The sequence below is a fragment of the Dipodomys spectabilis genome, unplaced genomic scaffold (assembly GCF_019054845.1).
Source record: "Dipodomys spectabilis isolate Male_0828 unplaced genomic scaffold, ASM1905484v1 ptg000249l, whole genome shotgun sequence".
NCBI classification, from domain to species: Eukaryota; Metazoa; Chordata; class Mammalia; order Rodentia; family Heteromyidae; genus Dipodomys; species Dipodomys spectabilis.
This window is the reverse complement of record NW_024870926.1, coordinates 240,709-255,768: the sequence shown is the minus strand read 5'-3', so window position 1 is coordinate 255,768 and position 15,060 is coordinate 240,709.

Here is a 15,060-nt window from a genome sequence, read left to right as displayed (position 1 = left end):
AGATAATCCATTAGACATAATTGTGACTTTAAATAGCACAAGAGCTCATTGTAATAGCACAAGTGTTATCTGTAGATTTTGTATGGGTGCTGGTCCTTAACCTTGATAAGAGCTTAGGTGCTATTCCTATTTTTTCCTCGAGAATATTACTCTATTACTTAAGCCACAGCTCTTCTTCTGATATATTTGGTGATTAAGTGGACATAAGCCTGCCATGGACTTTTCTTGACTCACCTGGTTTAACAGTGTTATCTCAAAATCTCAGCATTCTGAAGAGCTAGGATTACAGTTGGGAGCCACTAGCACGCAGAGAACCATTTCTTTTTCAGTGAAAGGAATTAGAATGCAGAATCATCAGGAAGATTCACCCTCAGTACAAAATAAATCATCAAGACCAGTTCACGAATACACACACACACACAAGCACACAAACAAACACACATAAGCTTCTCAGGGGTCTGTATCTCTTTCCCCGAAGGAATAGTATATTCTAAGGGTTAAATTGTGGTGTCACAGGCTCTAATCCCAGATATTGAGAGTTAGTGGTATAGGAGGATGGGGTAATGAGGGTGGCTTGAGTGAAGTTAGCACAAGACTATATGAAAAGCCAACTGAAAAAGAAAAAAAAATGGTTGGGGGAATGCAGGCACAAATGGTAACGTATTTGCCTAGTAAGTTAAGGCTTTCAGTTTATTCCTCAGTTCCATGAAAAAGACAAAAAGAATAGCATCTCAGTCCATTTTGTCATGGTTTAACAAAATCATTGAAGCTGTATACTTCATACGGAAAAAAGGTCTATTTCAATCACAATAATAGTGGATGCAATGTCTAAATAGCATGCTAGCACATGGGCTATGACCCCCTAGGTGCATCATATCACAGAGGATCTTGGCATCATGGCATGTGCTAGAATGACGTTGATGTTAGTCCCTTCAGAGTTGATGAGATGACATTAATCTATTTATGACTGCAACCTCTTTTAAAGGTTCCACCTCCTGACACTGCTACATTGAGAAGTTAAGCTTCAGTGTGAGCTTTGATGGTGACAGACCATCAACAGGCTTCTGACAGAGGCAGGTGCGACCATTGGAAACCGAAGTCATTCATAAACTAGGCACCGTGGACAACTGCTTCAATCTCTTTGATTCTGATATTTTCTGTATTTGGGGCCATGTCACAGCTAGGATCCATCGAGTTCATGTCTGTTCCATGTGCCAGCTTGTTATGCTGAGTGTGATATATGCTGTTAAACAATAGGGAGAACAAGGACGGAGATGGACACAAAAATAGAGGTTTGGCATTCTTTATGACACTTAATTAACATTAATAGATTTTATAGGTAAGTCATTAGAAAGCTCTGTCATTATACAATACTTACATAGAGTCATGTAATACCAACTGTATGACATGGAAAGATACCTTGTAGAGCAGCCTGTTTACACATAATACAGACAATCCTATGAACACAAAGGATGGGGAAAAAATAAGTTCTGGCCGTAGGGAAAAATCTCCTTCATACTGTCTTGTTCAGTGAAAATCTCCTTTTCCTAAGAGCTTGAGGATAATTCACTGTGTTCCCCCATCTTTTGCTAGGATGGCAAAAAGTAAATCTACCTAAATTTATCTAAGAAAATAACAACCACAGAGCAATAACCAAAAGGAAATACTCAAACCCAAACAAAACATAGCCCCCCTCCAAATAAAAAAAAAATACCACACACTCAAAATTATCAATGAGTCCAGCAGGTCACCAGGAAATCCCAGCACTTTAATGGACTGCAGAGACCACTCACAATGGCTGCAATGGACCAATCACAGGTTGGCATGAACCCAATGGCTCTTTTAGTCTTGAGCCTGTAGGACTGTTGCCAAGGTTTCTACAGGTATGTGAGGTGCACAGAATGATGCCATTGCTACAGCCATGGCAGTGTTGCAGGAACTACAAGGGCATCAGCCAATGCCTTCTGTCCTTGGTGGCTGCCAGGTCCTAGTGTTTGATCCCAAAATTTTGTCCTTCAGTACTATCCATGTCCTCATGTGTGATCCTGTTAGAACGCTGGTCATGTGCAGGAGCCAAACATACACCAGTGACTTCCATTCAACATATGTTGAGGTTTTGGAACTTGCTCCAACAATTTAAAAACAAAGTGAATTCTTATGTATTTTTAGGTGCAGAGGTTACATGACAAAGGGTCCAATTGGAAATTTTCACTAAAGTGGATCCAAATTTTTTTTAACTTGACAATAAAGAGAAAATTCAAAGAAGTAGTTAAGGCATATGAGGTGTCTGTATTTGTTGAATTATAACCCCCTTACACAACTGCTTAAAATAACATTAAAGTCTTTATTTGTTATGGACTTTATGTATTGTTGGAAATATACAATAGATCATTTTTGGTCTTTAAAAATCGTAATATCAGAGCCGGGCACTGGTGGCTCACGTCTGCAATCCTAGCTACTCAGGAGGCTGACACCTGAAGATCACGGTTCAAAGCCAGAACATGCAGAAAAGTCCGTGAGACTCTTTTCTCCAATAACCCACCAAAAAACCGGAAGTGGCACTGTGGATCAAGTGGTAGAGTGTTCTCCTTGAGCTGAAGAGCTGAGGGATAGTTCCTAAGCCCAGAGTTCAAGCCCCATGACCAACAAAAAAATAAATAAATAAAAAGTTATAATATCAATATGCACTTTGGTGTTTTCTTAATGGAATCCAAGATTAGCCCCATAGCTCTTGAGAGGAACTAAAACAATAACACACATTTGAATAATAACATATAACAATAACATGCGTTTGAAAGAAGGCAGGAAGGATCAGCCTACTGCAAAGTGACTATTGCCAGGATGAATCCCCTATAGAAATACTTTTTTTCCTTTTCAGTATTTACTGATAAAATCCATCCTTGTATTAATGGCAATACATTACTACTTTAATATAAATTAAGCACGTTCTCTATTCAACTCAGTAAATTTTGACAACTATTTAATTATGTAATCCTGAGTCCCTTATAAAGTCAATAAGTTGGCACTTTTGTCATTTACCTTAAAATGCAACGTAACTAAGACCAAGAAAGTTTTATAGTTAGATGAGTCATGAAAGCAGCTGTTTTCTCATTTAAAAATTAAATCCAGTAGGATACTTCATGGAATCCAAAATCTGAACAGCTGCTCTAACTTTTGGATTTTAAAGACCTCATCAATTTACTCAAGATATTCAAGGTCTTTTTCTTTAAATCTAGAACGATTGATGTTAAAAGAATAGTGGTATCACTTCAGAATCATCTGATACTCTAGCAAAATGCCTTATGCCATACAGCTCCATGAAACAGGTTATTAACATCTATAAGAGTGAGAGAAAAGAGAGCATCATCCTTTCCAAAGACAGATTCTTAACAGATAGTTTACATCTGCATTCTTGAAATCCATAAGGCAGTGTGCTGATATGCTCAAAGTGAAGAACAAAGGTTGGAGTAGGGGACTTATGTAATAGAACTCCTGCCTAGAATATTGGAGGTAATCAGCTTGAACTCTCCTATGGCCAAATCCATCAGTATTCCTTTAGAGAAAGAGTTATAGCTGTGTATTTCAATTTCATTGTGATGTTATAAAAAATTCCTTAAGCCGTAAGAAAGCCCCCATTTGACCACAGGTGTGCATTGTAGGAAAAACGATAAATCAATAAAAGCAAATTCAAATAGTCTGAAACACTTACGAAAGTTCTGGACATCATTTTCTCTTGGGCTGCTGCTGTGCAGGCCCAATATTTGATCTGAAGTGAAACTTGGAATTACAAAAGTTAAAACCCAAAGTCTAGTAACCTCTAAATGGCATGTGTAACTCCTTAGTTCTCATACCTGACACTGTGACTTAGTGGGAAAGGCAGAGAGCAGATTCCCAGCTATTGCAGACTTCTTCCATAGTGAACAATGAGCTACCAACTTCAGTCATGTGGTTCCAGCACAGACTTGGTTCAGGTCTTTGAACCTGAGTGTAGAAGTTTGACTCTCCATAGTGTGAATTGGAAATTTGGCTTCTTAGTAAGATAGGTTTGGAGGACCTTGGGTAACTGTGGGCTAGTCTATTTTTAATAGCTTCTCCTTTGTGCACATTTGGTTTAGATGTAGAGATACATAACTAACTAGTAGGAGTGGTCACCCTAGGGTAGAGCAAGACAGCCACAGGAGAGGGACAGAGATCAAACTCATGCCGTCTGCCATTTTATGCTGCTTGAATTGACATGTTCTGCATGAATTTTAGTAATTCAAGAATAAAAACTATGGGTTGGGAAAGTGGCTCAGTGGTAGAGTGCTTGCCTTGCATGCATGAGGCCCTGGATTCCATTCCTCAGCAGCATATAAGCAGAAAAGTGCCCGAAAGTGGATCTGTGGCTCAAGTGGTAGAGCTCTAGCCTTGAGGTGAATAGCTGAGGGACATCGTCCAGGTCCGGAGTTCAAGCCCACGACTTCCCCCTCCAAAAAAAGAATAAAAATTAACATTACATATAGATTTTTTAATTGCCTCTTTGCTTCTGACAAAATTTAAAAGTAAAAATGAATTTAAATGGAAAGGCAGTATGGTAAGAGCAGGGAAAAGTAATGGAGCAATGATCGTGGACAACTCCTGAAGTCCAATCAGGAGGCTTTATTTACAAACAATGGGAAATAAAATGAAACTATGTAGCAACAGAGGGCCTGCCTGCCTTTTCTCAGCAACAATGCAGCCCTGTCTGCTTTCCTTAGCAACAGCCCTGTCTTTCCTCATTTATGCCAGAGCCAAAGGGCTCAGTATACCATGACTAAGGGAGGATGTTAGAGCTGTCTTTGTAAGATGAAAATGAACAAGCCCTGGATCCCTGGATATGTCTGGAAACCTAGAAAGCCTCTGGAGCCTTAAACTTTTAGGCCTTTAGATACCAGTCTTCCACAGAAATTAAACATTTAGAGAGAAAGCCAAGATGTGCTCTGAAGTATGTAGATTCCCTTACTCAAAGAACATAAAGACCTACCAATGACACAATCCTCCCTGCAAACAACAGCCCTTCCTGGTGAGGCTCAGGGATTAGAAGGCACATTAATCTTTTCTACCTGCCAGAAACCAGCCCACACCCTGAGGGCACCATGACAGCAAGAAAGGAGGGCTCATCCCTGTCACAAACCAAGGATGAAGCTCAGAGGAACACACATAATCTCATAATGTACTCAGACCTCCTAAAATTCCAACACATTCCAGAAGGTGTTGGATCAAAAAGATCAAGCTGTCATGCCCAGCTCTAAAGCCCAAACTCCCCACCCAGTGTGAGCCCAATTGAGTGACATACAAGCCAAGTACGGCTCTCTGATAAATTTCCTAAAACCATTAGACTCCATGCCAGCATGATGTTACTTGTCTTCTGGTGACAAAGCTTCGGGATCTTTCAAGAGAGAAGCTGTCATGACCTTAACTCCACCTGCCATGGGCAGTTCAGCAAGCTTTACTCTTTTGCTCCCTCAGCGACTGTTTAATTTTGGGATAATCTCACCAACACAGTCTCCTAATACCACTGTCCCCAAGGGGAGACCCTCCATCCAACCAAACAGTCAAACAAACTGGAGGTGTTCTCTTTGGGCAGGACAGACCAGCCTATTTCCAGGGGCTCCCCTTCCCCCCAGATGCCTTGGAAGGGGCATCTGCTCCCTCCAGCAGCAGGCCTGCCATTCCTCCCAGACCTGCACTGACCATAGCAGCTTCTAGACAGCTGGACACTGCATGTCCAAGTTAGGAGAGGTGCTGTCCAAAGTTCTATGATTCAGGAGATGCTAGGCAGTTTTTTTGTGCTGGCAGGTGTGCCAGGTTGAGGACTCTGCAAAGCCAACCAGCAAGGTTTCACCTACCAGCCTGCCCAGTGTGCAGCTGGCCAAGCCTGGTGTCTGCTTGGGCTCATGTTTCCCTAGATCTGCAGAGTTAGGGAACCTTCAGATTCCCCCTGCCAGAGCCAGCATTGAATTGCCCACAAAGAGCGCCAACTGCTCCTGGTCCATCTACTGCTGTCTTTAGCAGTTTCCCCCCACTTGCATGGGACTCTCTGGTGCAACCAGTCTTAGTGGGATATGTCTGGGTAGCAAGCACGCATCACTTTTCATTTGTAAGCCAGCAGACTACTAATACAGGCTCATCATCTGCCCCGTGCCAACCTGGACAGCCCTGTCCCTCCCTGCTTCATTGCCCACCCTGTGTTTAGGGGCCCCCGAGCTCAGGTTCTGCTCCCGAACCTGCCCATATATTCTGAAAAGAGCCCAGAGAAATACTTGGCCTTTTTTGTGCCCGAGAAGTCAGGCCACAGTGAGGCTTATTCAACCCCTGCCTTGCTCCAAGCATATCCTCCAACAGAAGAACACCCCCAGGCTCCACTGCAGACTTCTGATAGGTAAAACAAGAGGCTGTGCTTGTGCTGTCCACAGTCACTAGCCAGCAGTCCTGTCAAAGGGGCATCTGCTAAGGCCTCCCAAGTGGATACAGGGGCTCTGACATCAAGACAGAGGCAGGCAGGTGCATCCATGCAGGAACAGCTCCTCTTCCAGGTGCAGACCTCGTGGCCTTTGAATCAGATCATGACATTGCAAAAGATCACAGCACACACTAGAAGAACCCAATAAGCAATGACCCTGTGCTCAAAAACCTGACAGAGGCAGGAAATCAGAGAGAGAGAGAGAGAAAGAGAGAGAGAGAGAGAGAGAGAGGCTAGCTGTGCTTTGATGCTGTTTCAATATCCTTGCCAAGAAAAGCATATTTTTATCTAGAAATAAAGAGGAAAACTTCGAACTCTAATATAGATCAATTAAACTTCCTACCATAAACAATCACAAAAGTGGAAGCTGTGTGATAATAAATATATGTATATAAATGTATATGTAATATAAATATGTAGGTATGTATATGTATATTCAAATATACAATTTGAATATATATGTATAACGTATATATGTTTAAAGTACAGAGGGAAAAAAGTAATACATAGTATTTGAACGAATAATAACCAATACTTTCCCAATTTTGATTGAAAGCATGAACCCTTCTATGCAGGAATCTAGCAGCTCAAAAAGTCAATTAACATAATTACCCAGGTCCACACTAAGACACATTTTAATTAAATAAAGACAGAAAACCTCCCAAAGCACAGACACAACTCATCACACCCAAGTGATCTTCAATGTTATTATGAAAACTTTCTCATGAGAAAATAGGTTAACTATTGGACAGCAAGGGAAACAATTTAAGGTGCTAAAAGGACATATTGAAAACCCACCTTTCTAACAAATATACTTCTTCCAAATGTAAGAGATGAGCTAAGTACCTACCGATGGCTAAGGCCTATAATCCTAACTACTCAGGAAGGTGAATTGTGAGGACTGTGGCTCAAATCCAGCCTGGAACTTGTCTCTCAGGAGGAAGTTGTAGGACACAGGTGTCCTTGAGAAGGAGGGGGGCCTTGTGCAGGGCCATTGCTGGAATAAGACATAGGATAAGGTGGCCATCAAGAATGGAGGCTATTAGCTAGTGTCTCCACTGAAGCAATTTATAATATGCAGTAGTCCTCTAGAAAATCAGAGGATTTTGACCACTGTCCTAGTGGTTTCAGAAATGCCATGATAAATACCAGAGCAACTCAAAACCCACCTGGAGTCCTTAGTAACAGTCTTTGAAGCCTAAGAACTAGAGTGTCAATTTTGGCAGGCTGTGATTGGTCCACTATTTCTCGGACCTCACTGGTCCAGAGTCTGATTGGTCCATTTCCTCCATGATATCACTATGCCTGGTTGTGATTGCTCCAAGGTGTGAGGCCATGCAGGATATATAGGAAGCCACCATGTTCCAACCTATGTCAGTTAACAGATCTGGGAGATCTTGCTTGATGACCCGCTGGACTGACTCAAAGCTGATTGTTTTGGTTGTGGGGACTGGTTGTCATTTGGATTGTGGTATTTCTTTTTACTTTTTCTGGGTTTTCCAATATTTTATTTAGTTTATTTTAGGTAGGGTTGCTACCTGCCATAATAGCAGAAGGATGGAAGAACACAAAAATCAAGCTCAAGCTCCTTGAAGGAAGAGATCAACGAACAATACCAGATGAAAGAGCTCATCCACAAAGGTACCAATGGACAAGTGAAGCTGGCACATCCCCAACTCACAGACAAGGATGTGGCATTTAAAATACTCTAGAAGTGAGAGTCCTCATCATTGGATAAAGAATGAGATGAACATTTTTAAGACGGTATGGCACAAACACGTGATTAGGTTGTATTAAAGTGATGGAGAAGGAAGAGTATGTATGTCTCATCATGGAATTGGCCATTAGGGGATACCTCTTGGGGTGGATCTGAAAATCCTGCCATCAATATGAGGATTAAACCAGGAGGCTCATCATACAAATTGTAAGTGTTGTTCACCACCTATACCAAAACAGAATCACACACGACCTTAAGTCCAACAACATCCTATTGGACACCAAAGGCAATATCAAGGTCAGTGGTTTGAGTCTGAGCATCTGGCTCACCCCGGGGCAATTCCTAACAAATGTATGTGATGCTGTGCTATTCTATCCCCCTGAAATATTCCTCGAAGGAAGAAATGATGCCAGGTGCAAGGGAGACTGAGATCTGAGGATCAGGGTTCAAAGCCAGCCCAGGTTGGCTCTACCATCTGAGCAGATTCATACTGATACCAAAGACTAATTTGAGGAGGAGACTGCAGAGGACAGAGTTGGCTAGCAAAATAGCTACCACTCTTCTCAGAACAAGCTGCTGAATTTGGGCCTAGGAACAGAGCAGTTCCAGCCAAGAGTGGAGAGCCCTAAGAGATATCAAAGATAACCTCACTTGAAAGCCAGGAGGCTGTTATTGGGATGGGAGAGATTTGTAGGGGGTCTACTAAAAAAAGATTTGTAAGTGGGACCCAAGAATGGAGATCAAAATATTGTTTGCCTAGCAACGCCCTCAGTCCATCCCAGAAGACAGGTGCACCAACTGTCTTAGGATGGATTCCAGACAAGGGGCACCTTGTACTGCACTGATAAACTGACATTGTAGTTATTAAAGCACATAATTTTTGTGCATTATATCAGTTCCTTGCACATGCAAAATGATTTGAATTATATTTAAACTACACCTTAGTCTTTAAAAATGTAGTTTGATTTATTTTATTCTATGTTATTCAAGATGAGTCTCATTATGTAGCCAAGACTGTTCTTAACTTCATAATTCTACTGCCTAGGTACAGGTGTGTACCTCCATGTCATCCATCATACTATAATATGCACCTTTTCTTAAGTGTTAATATTTTATTTATCCCTTGGCAGTACTGGGGTTTTGATTCAGAGGCTGCTTGGCAAGCAAGTGCTCTACTCCTGCCCCAGTCCTTGCTCTTCATTTTACTTTAGATGAGCTCTTATTGTGTTATTTCGCTTGGGTCTTTATCAGACTGTGATTGTAATGTATTTTTCTGCTGGGAAGCTGACATCTAACTCAGATAGTTCAAACCCTTTTTGTCTTTTTATAGTTTTAGTAAATATATTTTTTCTTATAATAAAGATGGTACACAGAGTCATTACAATTATATGTCATTTTAAAATTCAAAACCTTATTTTAAAAGAGTTAACATGCATATAATCACTAAAATTTATCTCTAGAAAAAATGACTACCACAATAAATGTTTTTGGAGGCTGGGTCAGTGGCATTTGGTATTGTTCTCACTTCAGCTCTAGACAATGCTACGTAGTTCAAGACCTGCATGGCCTAAATAAAGCCAAGTAAAAAGTAAAAAAAAAAATGATCCTTTAGGGCACAGCTGTGGAAGATTTGAAATACTTTTGTATATTTTATTGACCATTTGTACATTTCTGTGGTGATGAAAGTGATATAGCAATTATGTTAGAATTTGACACATTCTTCTAACATAGCATAGCATTACCACATGACCCAGCAATTCCGTTGCTCATTGTATACCCAAAAAAACTGAAAACAAAAACCAATAGCTTATATGCCAATGATAACATCAGCAATGTTTACAATAGTCAGGAGTTGTAAACACCTGGAGTGTCTATCCGATGAATAGGTTTATAAAACGTGAGGTATGCATAAATGATGACTCATCCACAAAAGGCTGCAATTAATATATATCTGTCATCGATGGACACAAAAATAATCTATTATGTGAAATATATTGACTAAACCATTTCATAAGAGAAAAATGGAAGATTAAAAGTTTCTGGGGCAGGTCATTGGGGGTGATTAATACTCAATGATTGTGTGGATTCCATCAGTATTGAAAAGAAAGTTCACAAACAGAGGTAATGGTTACAAAGTAGTGTGGATATAATTAATATCACTGAATTGTATTCCTTCCTAGCAATCATAAGGCCCTGTTTTCAATCCCCTGCACATCCAAAAAAAGAAATGCTAAATCTTCCTTCTGTTAACTGCCTTGGGTGGTCAGTGCTCTTCTACTGTTATGATTGTATTCCTCAGAGGATCTCTGGTGGATCTCTGATGTTTATTCATACTTTTACATATGATCCATCATTTGAATATTGAGTTTGAGTTTTAAAAGATTTGTGAATTAAAATGAGGGTAGTGGCTGTAGTTTAAACTCGAGGCTAAAGAAGGAAGATTCCTATTCAGACAAGGCTGCATAGAAAGGTCATTTCCAAATCACCATACTAGTGCTGAAACTGGAGGGACAATTGCTTGTAAGCAATTACAAGTGAGAGAAAAGTAAGAGATAAGTTTCTGATAACATTAGATTTTGGTCATGTCAGTTTAGATTTAATATTTGCATAATTTTAAAAATTTTCCTTTCCCCTTACTTTCAGTATGTTATTTTGAAATTTTGTAGTGTGTTCTTGTTTGCTGCATTTAAAAGAAACATAGTTTTCCTTTGCATCATATTAACATTTTTTGTATTACATTGTGTTACTTATTTTTGAAAGTTTTTATGTTTTCTTTTCCTCAATCTAGAGACTGGCCACTGCCTCAGAGATTTTGCTCAGTTCTGCCAACTGAGTCACAGCACAACTTCCAGCTTCTTTCTTTATGAAAAGTCCAGGCAAAGCCCAGCACAACTAAGGAAGTTCAAATCTGATGCTCTTGGTTTGAAGCCAGTCTGAGCAGCAAAGTCTGAGGTTCTTTTATTTTCCATTGGTTGTGGGGCCTGAACTCTAGGCCTAGGGGTTGTCCCTCAGCATTCCAGCTTAAGGTTAGTGCTCTATCAATTGAGCTGCAACACCATTTCCGGCTTTTTTTGTATATGTGGTTCTGAGGAAACAAATCCAGGGTCTCATGCATGCAAGGCAAGCACTCAACCACTGAGCCAACTTCCCAGCTGGAGTCTGAGATTCTTATCTCCAATTAATCACCAAAAAGCTGGAATGGTAGGACTCTAGCCTTGAGTAAAACAGGGCAAGTTCAATTCCTCGTACTGGTAATTACATGCACAAGTCTCATGGACATTTGGAAGGTCTGGCTTTGAACTGCAGCCCTTGGATTTCAGCCTCCTGGGTAGCTAGGATTTACAGGCATAAGCAACCAGCCTCTGTCTAATTTTAATATTTTTAACCAGCTCTTCCCTTCAACCTCAATGCTTTTTTATTGCGGTCAGTAGACCTAATCTCTGGGCCTCATTGCTGTTTCTTACCTATTTTTACGGAGGGTAGGGTTTGAACTCTTGGCCTGAGTGCTGTCTTTGAGCTCTTCAGCTTAAGATGAATGCTCGAGTTCTTCACCCACAGTGTCACTTAAGGTTTTCTGGTGGTTAATTGGACATAAGAGTCTCATGAACTTTCCTTCCCAGGAAGGCTTTGAACCGTGATCTTCATACCTCAGCCTCCTGAGTAGCTAGGTTTACAAGACAGAACCACAAGTGTCCTTGTGTTTCTTAGCTTTTTGGCTCAAGGGTGATGTTTTACAACTTCCACAGCTCAGCTTTTAGCTTTTTTTCTGGCTTATGGACATAAGATTCTAATGTACTTTTCTGTGTAGTCTGGCTACACACTGATCCTCAGATTTCAGATTCCTGAGGTGCTCCAATTATACACATGAACCACAAAACCATTGCTCATTTTAAAATGTTAATATGTTCTTTTTTCCATTTAAAATTTTTTTTTGCATTTTTAAAAAATTTTTATTGTATATGTGCTAGTCATGGGGCTACAAATCAGAGATTGGATACAATCCCAGAGCTTTTCCTTCAAGACTAGTGGCTTACCAAATGAGTCAAAGGAAAGCTTGTAGATATACTTGTTTTGTCTTGGTGCTTGAAATACGACCCTAGGTGCTGTCCTAAAAAGTGATTGCCCAGTTTGCCATTTAAGTCACAGCTCAACTTCATTTTTTTTTTAATTCTTGGTAGTTAATAGGAGATGAGCCTTATGCAAAGCCCCAAATGAATCAGTTGCCTGAAATCTGAGGATCATGGTTCAAAGCCACCCAGGGCAGGAAAGTCCATGAGACTTTTAGCTCCAATTAATCAATGAAAAGTTGGGAGTGGTGGAGCTCTATCCTTGAACAAAACAGTCGCAAGCCATAGGATAGCACATTAGATGCACACAGAGAGAAAGCCTCATGGACTTTCTTGTATGGGCTAACTTTGACCAATGCACCTCAGATTTCATCCTCTCTTCATCCTCTCTCCGTTTAAAATTTTATTGGTCCTGCGGCTTCGCCTCTGACTCTGGGATCTATATCTTAGCTTTCACAATCAATGCTGGTGTTTTTAACACCTCTGCCACAGCTCAAGGTTTTGTGCTGTGTAACTGGAGATAAGAGTCTCAAGCAGGTTCCTCCCCTGGCTGACTTGACACTGCAATCCTCAGATGTCAGCCTCTTGTGTAGTAAGGATTACACACATGACCAGCAACATTTGGGTCATTTTAAAACTTTAATATGCGCTTGCTTCCACCTCCTTTTATTTTTATTATTTTTTTTCATTTTTGCTTGTCCTGGGAGTAGAAATTGGATTTCAGATGCTCTCTCAGTGCATACATGGGACTAACCATAACATTTGGCTTTTGTGGGGAAGTTAATTGGAGAGAAGAGCTATGCCAGATTCAGGAGGCTGAAAATTGAAGAAAGTCCTTAATGCTCTCTTCTCTAATTAACCACTAAAGGCTTACTTGGACTTCCTATCACTCTACAATCCCTCACGACGGACCTGGTCATCTACAGACACTTTCTTGTAAATGTCATCCTTTGAAAACATGTACAATTCTATTTGTTCCTCATCTTAAGATCTAAACCTACATAGCGCTGATCTCAATTAGTCATGGAATACCAAATACGATAGGAAGACAAACCTGAGAGAGACACATGCAATACAAAAGCAGAGCTTGCTCAGTTCCTCAGCACTCAAAGAGGGGAGGATGTGGAAGGGGGGAGAACTTCATGAGCCTTTCTACTCTTTATTTTAGCAGTGGGTTGTGGGAAATGTGTGGTTTCATTTCAACATGAAAATATCTCAATGCATGGCGATCTTGCCTGATGGGTTTATATTTTCTGCATAAATGTTATGGAAACTCATACATAACTCTTTTCATCCTGCAGTAAAGGTCAAAGCAGCAGCAAATGGAGATGAAAACAGATGATCTCCAGAGTCACAACTTAAGAAGGTTTCAGAGGATGGGGATTTTCCCTTGACTCCTTTTCCACTTTCTTCTGATAGCTCGTAACTGTAGGGGTGATGTTGACAGTTGTTTTTAGGAATTTTTGTTTTTCTCCAGATTCAAGTCTTATCTCTGCTTAGTTTGTTCTCTATGCAGTATTTGACTTGCTCAGCTCCTGCCTGATTGCATCAACGAACTCCTCTTTCAGCTTGGTTAGTTCTTTTCTCATCTCATCTAAAATATCCTGCTTCAGTCTGTCACAGTCAAGGCTTTCTGTCTGGACCCGGTCGGCACTGGGCTAGGACAAGGGTGTGGACTTATAATGGCTCATAGGACATGTTGTCAAAAACAATCTGATTTTTCCTTGGAGAGTCTCATCTGGAGATGACGGGTGACTTGCTGCCATTCATTGTATTTGTTCTTTCCCAAGGTTTCCTGGTTGGTTCAGGTGTACTTGTTGATGAGACCTTAGAAGTTACAGGTTCTGATTCTTCATTTTTTGCTTCTATTGTTGATCTCTTTTCAGCCATTCTCCTCCTTCTGGCCAGCAGGAGACTCATTTCCTCCATTAAGCTGCTACCTGCCAAGGGAACGGGTCCATTTCCACCACCCATGTCTGTTTTAGCTGACACGGAGTTCACATCTGTGAACACCGGGCAAAGAGGCATCTTCCACATGTGACAATTTCCTAAGCTTGGCTCCAGCAATCGCAACTGCAAGTCCAATTAAAGGAAGATTGTCTTCTGAAAAGGATCCTGAAAAAAAATCTGGATGCAGGAAGGGAGGGGCAGGAGGTGGTACAGGAGAGGGTCTTGATTAGGAAGAGGGCGTGGGGGAGGAGGACTAATGGATAGCAGTGGGGGTGAAGGAGGAGGTTCTGGGGGAGGAGAGAATACAGAGGCCTGGGCTGGACCTGGTGGGAGTGTTGGAGGAGATGGAGGTGCACGTGGTCCCAAGATAACACCCTGCGGGGCTGGAGCCTCCGACAGCAGAGGCTTCCTGAAAGCCTGACTCAGAAGCAGAGGGGTCTCCCAGCTCAGAGTTTACAGGGGTCTCCACAAAGGCAGAGGTGGCATTACTCGGCACTCTGCTCTCTTGATCCCATTCCACTTGCTCCAGCTGCTCCATCTGCTCCCGCTCCAGCTGCTCCACCTCTCTCTTTCCAACCTCTCTACAGCCTCTCTCTCTCTGGTCTTTCCCTCTCCATTCTTTCTCTCTCCAGCCTGTCCCTCTCCAGCTCCTTCTGACGTTTCTGTTCTTGCAGTTGTCTTCTTTGGATGTCCAACTCTTCTTGGGATGGGCCATTTTGAACTTGATCAGGCAGTTGTGAATTTTATCTAGGCAATTTTGGTCCTGCCTCCTGTGAATTCAGCACTTCTAAGGCATGCATCATTGCACTTGCGAAGACATTAGCATCCTCTTTGCTGCCATAGTT